This window comes from Octopus bimaculoides, chromosome 15 (genome assembly GCF_046866305.1).
Source record: "Octopus bimaculoides isolate indiv1 chromosome 15, ASM4686630v1, whole genome shotgun sequence".
Taxonomy (NCBI): Eukaryota; Metazoa; Mollusca; class Cephalopoda; order Octopoda; family Octopodidae; genus Octopus; species Octopus bimaculoides.
In genome coordinates, this window is record NC_142942.1 from 17,915,664 (window position 1) to 17,925,663 (window position 10,000).

Consider the following 10,000-nt stretch of genomic DNA (forward strand, 5'->3'; position numbering starts at 1 on the left):
TATTTATATAAATATATGTAATGTGTTTGTATATATATATATATATGTGTATGTAGCTTGGTTTTCTTTTTATAAACTATAATTATAAATTATATTCTACATTATATTATATATACATCTGTGTGTGCAACGGGACGGGCAAGCGGGCGTGTTTATATCTTTTTTTTTTCTTTCTTTTTAACGAAGTGTCCTTAGTTAGAAATAAATAAATAAAACAAAAAGCGTCTTGTTATCGTTTGTCGAGGAGGTCGTGCGTATGGGGGTGGCTCACGGTCTTGTCATGGTTTGCCACCAATACTACTACTATTACTACGACCACGACAACTATTTTTAGTACTACTACTATTATTTTAAAGTCATCTGACTTGGTGTGATCCCACTGTCATTGCTCCAGCAGTGTTGGTTAGATTAACTTATGTATTACAGCCGCCGATACGAGTGTGCGCTTTATTTAGAAGGCGGCGGAGAAGGCAGCAGCAGCAGCTGTAGTAATTGTTACTGTTGATGATGATTGTGGTAGTGGTGATGGTAATGGGAGGAGTAGATTTACACATTTCAATGACGAAGTGGCAGTAAAGAGATGATAAATGAAGGGGAGAAGTGTAAAATAGGTGAGAGATAGGCGGAGGAATATATATAAATGAAAGGAAGAGAATTAGAGATTGAGTGAGGGAGGTAGGAGGAATAGAGAGAAAATGAAAATGGGAGAGAAGTAGGAGTCAAGATAACAACCTACGAAGGAAGAATAAAAGGAGAAATGAGTAGGCAGAGGAAGAAACAAAGAGAGAGGGGAAATGAGAAAAGGGTATGCAGAAAATGAGAGGGATAGGAAGAGATGGGAACAGAGAAAAGGGGAAAGTAGAAAGCGAGAGAGGGGGAAAAAGAGAAATAGGTAAGCAGGAAACAGAAGGAGAGGGAGGAGAAAGCAAAAGAGTGAAGGGAAAAGTAGAAAATACGATGTGAGAGAGAAGAGTTTGCAGAGAGAGAGGGAGGGAAAAGATGAAAAAGAAAAAAAATGACGACGGTGCATTGCATAGAATTAATATATTAATATAACAGAAAAAGGAGCAGTGAGAGAGAGGGTTTTGATAAGCAGAGGAACACATATATGTTATATATATATATATACATAAATGTATATATAATCATTTATGTATATATATATATATATATATATATACATTTATGTATGTGTATGTATATCTATATATATATAATCGTTAATATGACATTTTTATGAGAGAAAGGGAACAATAGAGGTGATTAAGAGATACACGCAGCTACAGGCGCGAATAAAAAGTAGATTAATAAAAAAAATTGAGCGACGGACTGGGGTCCAGAACGTTTTAGAGATAAGTGATCTGATAATATAATCAAGAAGACATCGAGATATATATATATATATATATATATATATATATATATATATATATATATATATATATATATATATATATATATAGGGGACAAAAGTGAAAGGGATAAAGATAAGGAAAATTAGGTGGGGGGAAAAAACGGGTTTACGTATAAAAGAGATAGTAAGAGGTAACATGTAATCTTTGGTTACACTAAACTCACACCTTGTAAGATTCCAAGGTGTAACAGAACTGTCCCTTTTACGTTCCCTTAAAAAAAAAATTGAACAAGAAATACGAAAATGAAAATCTATCAATTATTTTCCAATTGCCATCGATATTTTCATTTATAATTTTATTTTAACCTTTTCCGTCACTGTTCCACAATGGGGAATGTCCTTTCTGCCGGCTGTGAAATGTCAGGTAGAAATGTGATACATGCAAAACTAGGAACGGATTAAAAGCGAAATAAAATAATAGTTTTAAAATTTCGTTTTTCACGTGTTGTTTTCTCCTTTTTATTTTCAAGCTATTGCAAAAAAAATCGAGTAATCTTTATTCAGTTATTCTTTCCTACAGTTAAATCGTTTTTACTTATAAAATATTTATTTTAAATCTTATTTCTTTTTATTTAATTTAAATACCAATGTTCAAAAACATGTTTGGTTTTTTTTTTGCCAAGCGGATTCGTAATTCAGCGATTAATTTCCCATAACGTATTATTGAGGTTCCCGTTGGAACTGGAGAATTGTTATATAATTAGTGAGATTTGCCTGGTAACAATAGAAGGTCAGCCAAGTTATGAAACTTCCTGGCAATTGTGCTGTACTTATTGGACCTAATTGATTTCGTTTGTATTTATTTTCGATTGCATATATATATATTAAACATGTATGGAAAACTAATACGACCGTCAGTGTAATTTTAAAACAGGCAGTTAATTACGAAGCAATGTGCGTTATTGCTTTTGGAGAGAAAGCCTCCGGTCACTTGAGTCCGTCAGCTGGTTTCGATTCACAATTCTTACATCGATAATGTTCCCTGGGAATGTCTTGAAGGTCACAACACCGCGCTTTCCGCCGACTTATTATCGAAACAGATGTTATAAATAAAGGCATGTAAAGACTCGTGTCCCATAATGTACAAAATGTGTGGCCCTTAACTTTCAATTACAAAACCAAATAAATAAATACATCTCTGTTACCGTTTTCAGGTTAAAAAGAATCGAGTGTTATGACATTGATAGCTTCTCAAGGACATAAGCGATTTAAGTTAAAGCGAAACAATCTTAAGACCGGGAATCGAAACTCGCTCTGGCGCTCACCTGTTATTAGGAGTTCCAACCAGATCGCTTCGCCTGCTAGAAATAGCAGCTAAGTTTCCCTCAAATCGCATCCTACATTTACACAATAATGTTGACTGTAGAAAGTCTGTTTCCACGAAAGACTGGGCTGTCGTGGCCGGAATACCTTTTGATTATTGATCTATTTGATCGTTGTTGACGTGAGGCGAAATAACTACAATAATATGTTACACTTTCAAAATCGAGGTAATAATTTCTGTTGCCTAGACACAATGTAAAAGCAACAAAGGGAGCCTCTACATTGTCATTCGACCTGCTTGAAATAGTAGCCAAATCTCTTCAAATTACAGCCCTCTGTTTTTAATAAAGATAAAGGATGTATTAGATAATGGAGTTCTAGGTAAATAATAATAATAATAATAATAAACGGGATGGTTACGGCGATGGAATGTCTTTGATTACAGGACTGATTCCAGCTCAATTTGTGCTGGATGGGACTATATAACAAAGTTGAATAGAAGATAATTTACGCACCTAAAGTATTGTTTGGGTTTGTTTTTCATATGTGAAAAAAAAATCACTTTTTGTATCTAAGTTAATTTGAAAGTAAATTATACTAATTACATAAAATTCTTTTGTATTCTTTAAATTTAACAAAGCAAAACTTTAAAATATACGAAAAGGCATTTTAGATAAACAAATAGTTGTTTTTGTTTAGATTTTTTTTATTTAGGTACTGTTGAAAAAAAAATATGGAAAATGTTTACGTTTAAATCAAATGAAACAAGATGCTGGTCGGAAAAGCTCCAAGTGAAATAAGGTAAAAATGAAAGAAACGGCGTTGTTTTGTAATAAGAAACCCGCTCGCGTTCAGTCCCACTGCTAGACACCTTGGTCAAGTGTTTTCTGCCCCGGGCCGATCAAAGTGAGTGGATACGGGAGGCGGAAACCGTGCGGAAGCCCGTCATATATCTGTGTATATTTGTATTCATCCACAGACAAACACAGAGAACACTTGGCAATCGGTGCTGGTTTATTTACGTCCCTTGTTACTAGCAGTTCGACATAAGAGATCGATAAAATAAAGACTAGACTTGAAAAAAAAAACAAGGAGGTACTAGGATCGATTGGTTCGATGCTCCAGTATGACCACAGTCCAAATACTGGAACAAGTTAAAGATAAGAGATAGATATATATATTCACTGTTCGATCATTGATCGTTCAACTACTGATTGGGAAAAAATGTGGAAGGAGTAAAGGATTAAAAAAATTTTTTTTTTTTACAATTTCCGTTTGACACCCTGTTGTTTAAGCACCAACTAACTCATTTTTACGCTTTCCAGGTATGATAGAAGATTGTATACAGCTCGTAGATGAATTGGTGAACCTATCTGGGCAGTATGTTACTGGTTGCCAGGTGAGATGGCAGCATCTTTAATATCAGCGCTGGATTAAGCAGAATAAGTTTGTGCTTAGAGCTTCAAGGGATGTCGGGGAGCATCACGGTAATTGTAAATGGTTTACGGCCCAAGAGAAATCATTTGAAAATTTGCTAAATGGTTCATATGATCGAAAATACAATTTCAAAGTGTTCATGGTGCTATATTGAAGATCTGGTCAAAGACTTTGCTTTTTAAAAAAAAATGTAAGAGAAAACTTCAAATATAAATAAGTGGAAGAATACAAAATTGAACATTATTTTCCATTTTACTGTTAGTTTTGTTTCATTCTGAAAAAAAAATTATTTATTTTATGATTTATTATTGCTTATATTTTGAATTACATCTATATAGGAGCACCAAAATCTGTTAAGTGCTTAGAGCATCTAGGGATCTTAATTCGTCCCTGGTTAGCCTGCTGAACAAAATGTTTAACGGCACTTCGTCCGTTTTTACGTTTTGAGATCAAATTCCACCGAGGTTGACCTTGCCTTTCATCCTTACGGAATCGATAAAATAAGTACCAGTTGAACACTGGAGTCAGTGTACATAGCTAACTCCTTCCCCCAGCAAATTGCTGGCCTTGTGCCAATAGTAGAAAGGATTTTTATTAAGACGACGATCCGGCAGAATCGTTCGCATGCCAGAGAAAATACGCAGTGCTGTTTGTTCCGGCTTTACGTGCTGAGTTCAATTTCCGCTGAGGTCGACTTTACCTTGTATCCTTTTGAGGTCGGTAAGCGCTGAAGTCGAATTAATCGACTGGCTCTCTCCTTTGCATATTTCAGGCCTTATGTTTATAGTAGAAAGAATTATTATGATTATTTTAAAGATTCCTTATCCTGTTCTGTCCCTACCTTCACGTTTTCTTTATCCTACAGTTGTTTCTTACACCACTGTTACAGAATCATACATTTCAGAGGACAGCTACAGTCGCTTTCATAGACTCAACAGTTTATTAATATTTATCTTAATAACCGTAGGTGGATGAAACGTATTATTAATCCAGTGGAATTTGAACTCAGAACTTCATTGGCCAAGTCATTTCGACCTCCATCTTCTGATTCCACCACTCAATCACCCTTCAACTAGTGCCTTCTCACAAGGCTACGAATGTGATTTTAATTGATATCAGGTTATAACAAGAACTCCTTTTATCAATAAGGTAGATAAAGTACTGTGTAGTTATGCAACATATTCGTCAGAAAGATTTCGAGCTATAACTTATTGGGAAGTTGAAGATGGTAGAGTTCCGAAAAATGAACGAACATCATGGCGTTCTATTCTTTAGAACCACAATATTCTAAAAGTCACCACACATGACTATTGGTGGCTGATATAAGGTAAAGTTTAAAACATTTATGCTTTAAACTTTTATGGAGATAGGCAGAATATTGGAAGTGGCCAATTAAACAGCAACGTAATGTGAAATGTGCAGACTGCACAGGGCAGCCAAACCGCACGTTATTCCACTGCAGTTAGGTAAAGAACCTTGGAACCTACCTTTGTTTTCTTTTTTTTTTTAAAGACTATATATTCGTTTACTGCTGAGCAAGAGAAGTTCATCAATGGCAATTAGAGAAGGTGTCGGTCATTTTATCTATCGGAGGATTGTCACTATTAAAAGTACATCCAATTACAGTGAAGCAGAGCGTAGATTTGAAACTGTATCAGCTCAGTAATAATAAGCTACAGTATATCGGGTCACTTACTCTGAATTCTGACCAATTTTATTTCAGCTGCAGGCATATGATCGATGGAACTTTCCTTGTGTTTACCACCATAACATGGCTATAAATTGAGATGCGAGTCACAATCAGGTCCGAGAGGTAGAGACCATTGAAGTCCGTGAGAAGACAGGTTTCTTGGTCGCTGCACGACCCAGGGTTAAAAGGACTCGTTTATCTCCAATTAACACAGGACTTTCCCGTCCCCTCACATCACGAAGATATAGCTATCTTTTCTAGCTAGCGTGCAGTCATATCTCTAGTGATAAATGCTCATCTAGACACTTCTAGCATGCAATTTACTCCTTGGCAAAAAATCTCTATATTTATACGCAAACAAATAGGTTCATGGAAAACATTAAATGGACTAGGTTTTGATATGGGTAAAACCACGCAGCCTAACTACCTAAACCAAATATCAATTACTTATCAAACTAGTGCTAAAATAGAAAACACAATTCCGAACTATAATTCTGCAGATATAGTTATGAGTGTAACAGTGGATTATTACACGTATGAACTAAAACAGCTTTCTGTATTCAGTGAGGTTTGTAATTCTTGACGATACTTATAATACTTTTACATATTCAGTACCAGACCTTTTAGCTGGCTTCCAGAAACCCAAGAATACTGTGTAATATCATGCAATATCCTGCACTCTGTACTGAATAAACAAATCCTGTTTTTTGAAGTTGGTTAATTTGCATATATGTTAAAAATAGTTTTCTTTACTTTTTAAATGGGTTGATAAAGATTTAGCATACCCTGCTTTAGATGTGTATTAATTTGTTATATTAAATCGTGTTCTTCGTTCAATTTTCATGCTATAAATATTATACTGTATACATGGTACAGCAAGATATATTTTAAGAATTTTAAGTGGATTGATAATTATCTGACTCTGCTTTAGAAGTGTATTAATTTGAATCTATTAAATACAATCTTGCACTTTACTTTTCATAGTTTATTCATATTTTAAGTATAAATTTAAACTGTCTCCAGAAAACCGGATAGTCCAGACATTCGAGCCACTTCTGGTTGCAAGCTTGCCGGTTAACTGGTCCGGTACAGGCGGCCTTGATATAGCTACTTACGCCATTGAGTCTGACCGATGATGAATTCCTCGTATGAACACAAGTACTCTGAAGTGGGGTTTCCTTTCTTTTTGAAGCATATAAATTTGTTCAGGAGAGACCTTTCTCCTCAGTAGGGGCCCTACAAAACACAACGGGCAATTTTTTTCCATCCCAGAACTTTATTCTCACTGGAAGTTCGTCCTTGCTCATGTTTTTCTCGCAGTCGCCAACTCAAGAGGGACGTTAGGAAAAAGTAAATAAACCATTCGGCGCAACTCGTTTATGCCTGCTAAGTGGAGTAGAACAACGTGAAGTAAAGTGTTTTGCTCAAGGACACAACGCATCGCCGGGAATCGAACTCGTAACCATACTATTGTGAGTCGAATACCCCGATCACAAATCCACATGCCTTCACTACACGTTGATAAATCTGGCTGAAATAACGGAGAATTAAAGTTCATTTGTTTATCTCGGATTCTTCCCAATATTTTTTTTCTCACACTTGACTAAGTACGCTCAGCATGAATGAATTTAACACGTGAAAGATTCAGAATGCAGTCTAGCTATTATTTCTTTTTGTGTCATCGCTTTTGTTAATTCATCTGGTTTCCGTTTTCTCTTAATATCTGTGTGCTCAAGTATCAAAATAATTACTATTTGCTAAACAATTCCTGCTAAATAGTTTTCTATTTATAGGTGAATATTCTCTCCCCTCTCTCCCTTTTTTTTTTTTTTTTTCACCTGACCTTTTTTCTTGATTGAAATAGTTCTAGTTTGGAAGCACTAAGAATGTGGCCTGTATGCCAAGGGGGCTGCAACCCGAAAAAGTTTGGAAACCACTCATATAACGTATCCAACTGATAGAGAAGTTACGATGTATCAGCTTTTATCGTCTTTTTTTTAATGTTATTTTAAAACAGTATTCCCCAACTTACTTTCCTCAAGAAAAATTTATACTTCACCGATGGTTGGAAAAAAACTTTATTTTCAATATTTTACCACTATTATTTAAATACAAGAGAATCTACCGGTAACGCTTTTATCAAGTACAAAGTACAGAAAAAGATACATTATTGGCTGAGAAAAAAAAAAAAGATTTTCTACAATTCCATGTCCCACTAAAAAGAAAAAAAAAATAGGGAAAAATGAATCCTACGCTCCACCATAATTTTCCCAGGCCCCACCGGCAAGGCGTAAAGCCCACATTGGAAATCACTGTTTTAAAAGATTTTAATTCTTGTATTCATTGATGTAACCAAACACCATGCTTTATAGATTCTTCCATCAATGAGTTAAACGTATTTCACGGAAAGCAGCTACTCTGGAAGATGGGCGGTCGATCTTAAGCAACCCAATATCGTTCTCCTTATTTGACTACGAAATCTTTGGGGATATACAGTGCTTGTATTTCCCTAAGTTCAGCCGCCATTCAAAAACTGAGCGTTGATGACTGCCTTATTACACAGTCTCGAGTGTTTATATGTTGGGCAATAGTGTTTCTTTTAGATGAGTTTAATAGCATGTTATGTTGAGGTTATTTGTTTTAGTAAAAACTCAAGATAAGATTCTCCGTTTCAAATCGTAATGTAACAAAATACTGACAATCTGTATGGTTTCTGCAACGTTAATAGCAAATTCATTAAATATATTTAATCACATTCATAACCTCTGTGTTATGGAAATAAACCGTATTTTAGAAAAATCAAATTGTCGACAAGTTTTGTTTGGCTATTTCTTTAAGAGTTGCAGATAACTTTGTAAGAGTTACCTTTCTTGAACATTAACCATGATGTCATACGCGCTTTCCAAAATAGCAAAACTTATACAATTAATCATGTTCTACACCAGTCGTTCCCAAACATTTTTGGGCTGCATCCCCCTTGACACTCAGGTCACATTCCCATCCCTCCTACTCCAACTAACCATCACAAACATAGACCTCCTTCTGAAGCAAATTCAAAGCGATTCGCCTAGCAGAGGTAACAGGTGAGGCTCGCGAGGGCGCTTGGCTGTTCCAGCGCATCGGCGTGATAAAGAATGCGACAAGGCTGGCCCTTTGAAACACAGCTGGTTTTTGCCATTTGAGTGTACTGCAGTAATATGTAGGGCTGCTTCAAAGTACCGGCAAGTCGGTAGGGGGTACCAAAGAGGACGTGACAGAGACAAGGAAATGTCCACGACCGTCAGGGTCTACACGCCGAAGTTCAGCTTTCCCGGGTCGCCAGCAACCCTAGGGCTAGCCCTGGCAACATGAAATAAGGTGTCTTGGTCAAGGATATAACGCTCCGCCGGGAATCGAACTTATGGCCTTATGATCATGAGCCGAATGCCTCTAGTCACTATGCCATGCACATTCACCCGTTGGTGGTAACGATGTGTCCGGAAATACTCTCAGGATACATGAAGGGGAATATAAAAGAGAAAATGAAAAAATCGTTGGGAAGGGTTGGTGGGTGATTATGATTTTATATGGGGTGGGGGTAGGGAAATGTGTTCCTGCTAATGTCCGGCGTTTTGTCCAGATTGAAATTATAGTGTAAAGACCCTCCTTCGGTCATGAATGACCATGGAACTGCACCTAGAAAGTTACCCTCCGAGGCACAAGTCCGGGCAAGGTTGTTTTGCGGAAGACCAGCAGTCGCCCATGCATACCAGTCTCTCCTCTCCACACCACCGATGTTATCCAAGGGAAAGGCAAAGGGGCTGATACAGCTTGTGCACCAGCGAGGTTGCTATTCCTTTCTACAGCTGAGTGAACTAGAGCACAACAACAGGAAATAAAACGTTTTTCTCAGGAACACAACACGCATCCCAGTCTGGGAAACGAATTCCTTGCCTTATGATTGTGATCCTGGCGTTCTAACCACTGAGCCATGCACCTTCACACGTGTACTTATATATCACAGAATCCAGGAAAACTACCTTATGGACTTATAACTCGGCATGGATCACTTGATATTGTGCACGCAACCCCTGCACACACACGCGCGCGCGCATATATATATTTTATATCTGTATGTGATATCAGGTGCATTTTCATATGGAAATAAATGACGCAAAGACAGCGGGTAAATAAAATTGGTGAAGGGAAGTAATCAT

General features: G+C 36.7%; 1 protein-coding gene across 1 annotated transcript in view; it reads right to left on the reverse strand.

Annotated features, from left to right (window-relative positions):
• Nucleotides 1-475, reverse strand: part of LOC106875058 (serine/threonine-protein kinase tricornered) — a 147,011-nt gene extending 146,536 nt beyond the window's left edge. The window contains exon 1 of the mRNA XM_089363490.1: nt 1-475. This exon is cut by the window's left edge and continues 444 nt beyond it. The gene's annotated coding sequence lies outside the window, so the exon portion shown is untranslated.
• Between the last annotated feature and the right edge of the window lie 9,525 nt (nt 476-10,000).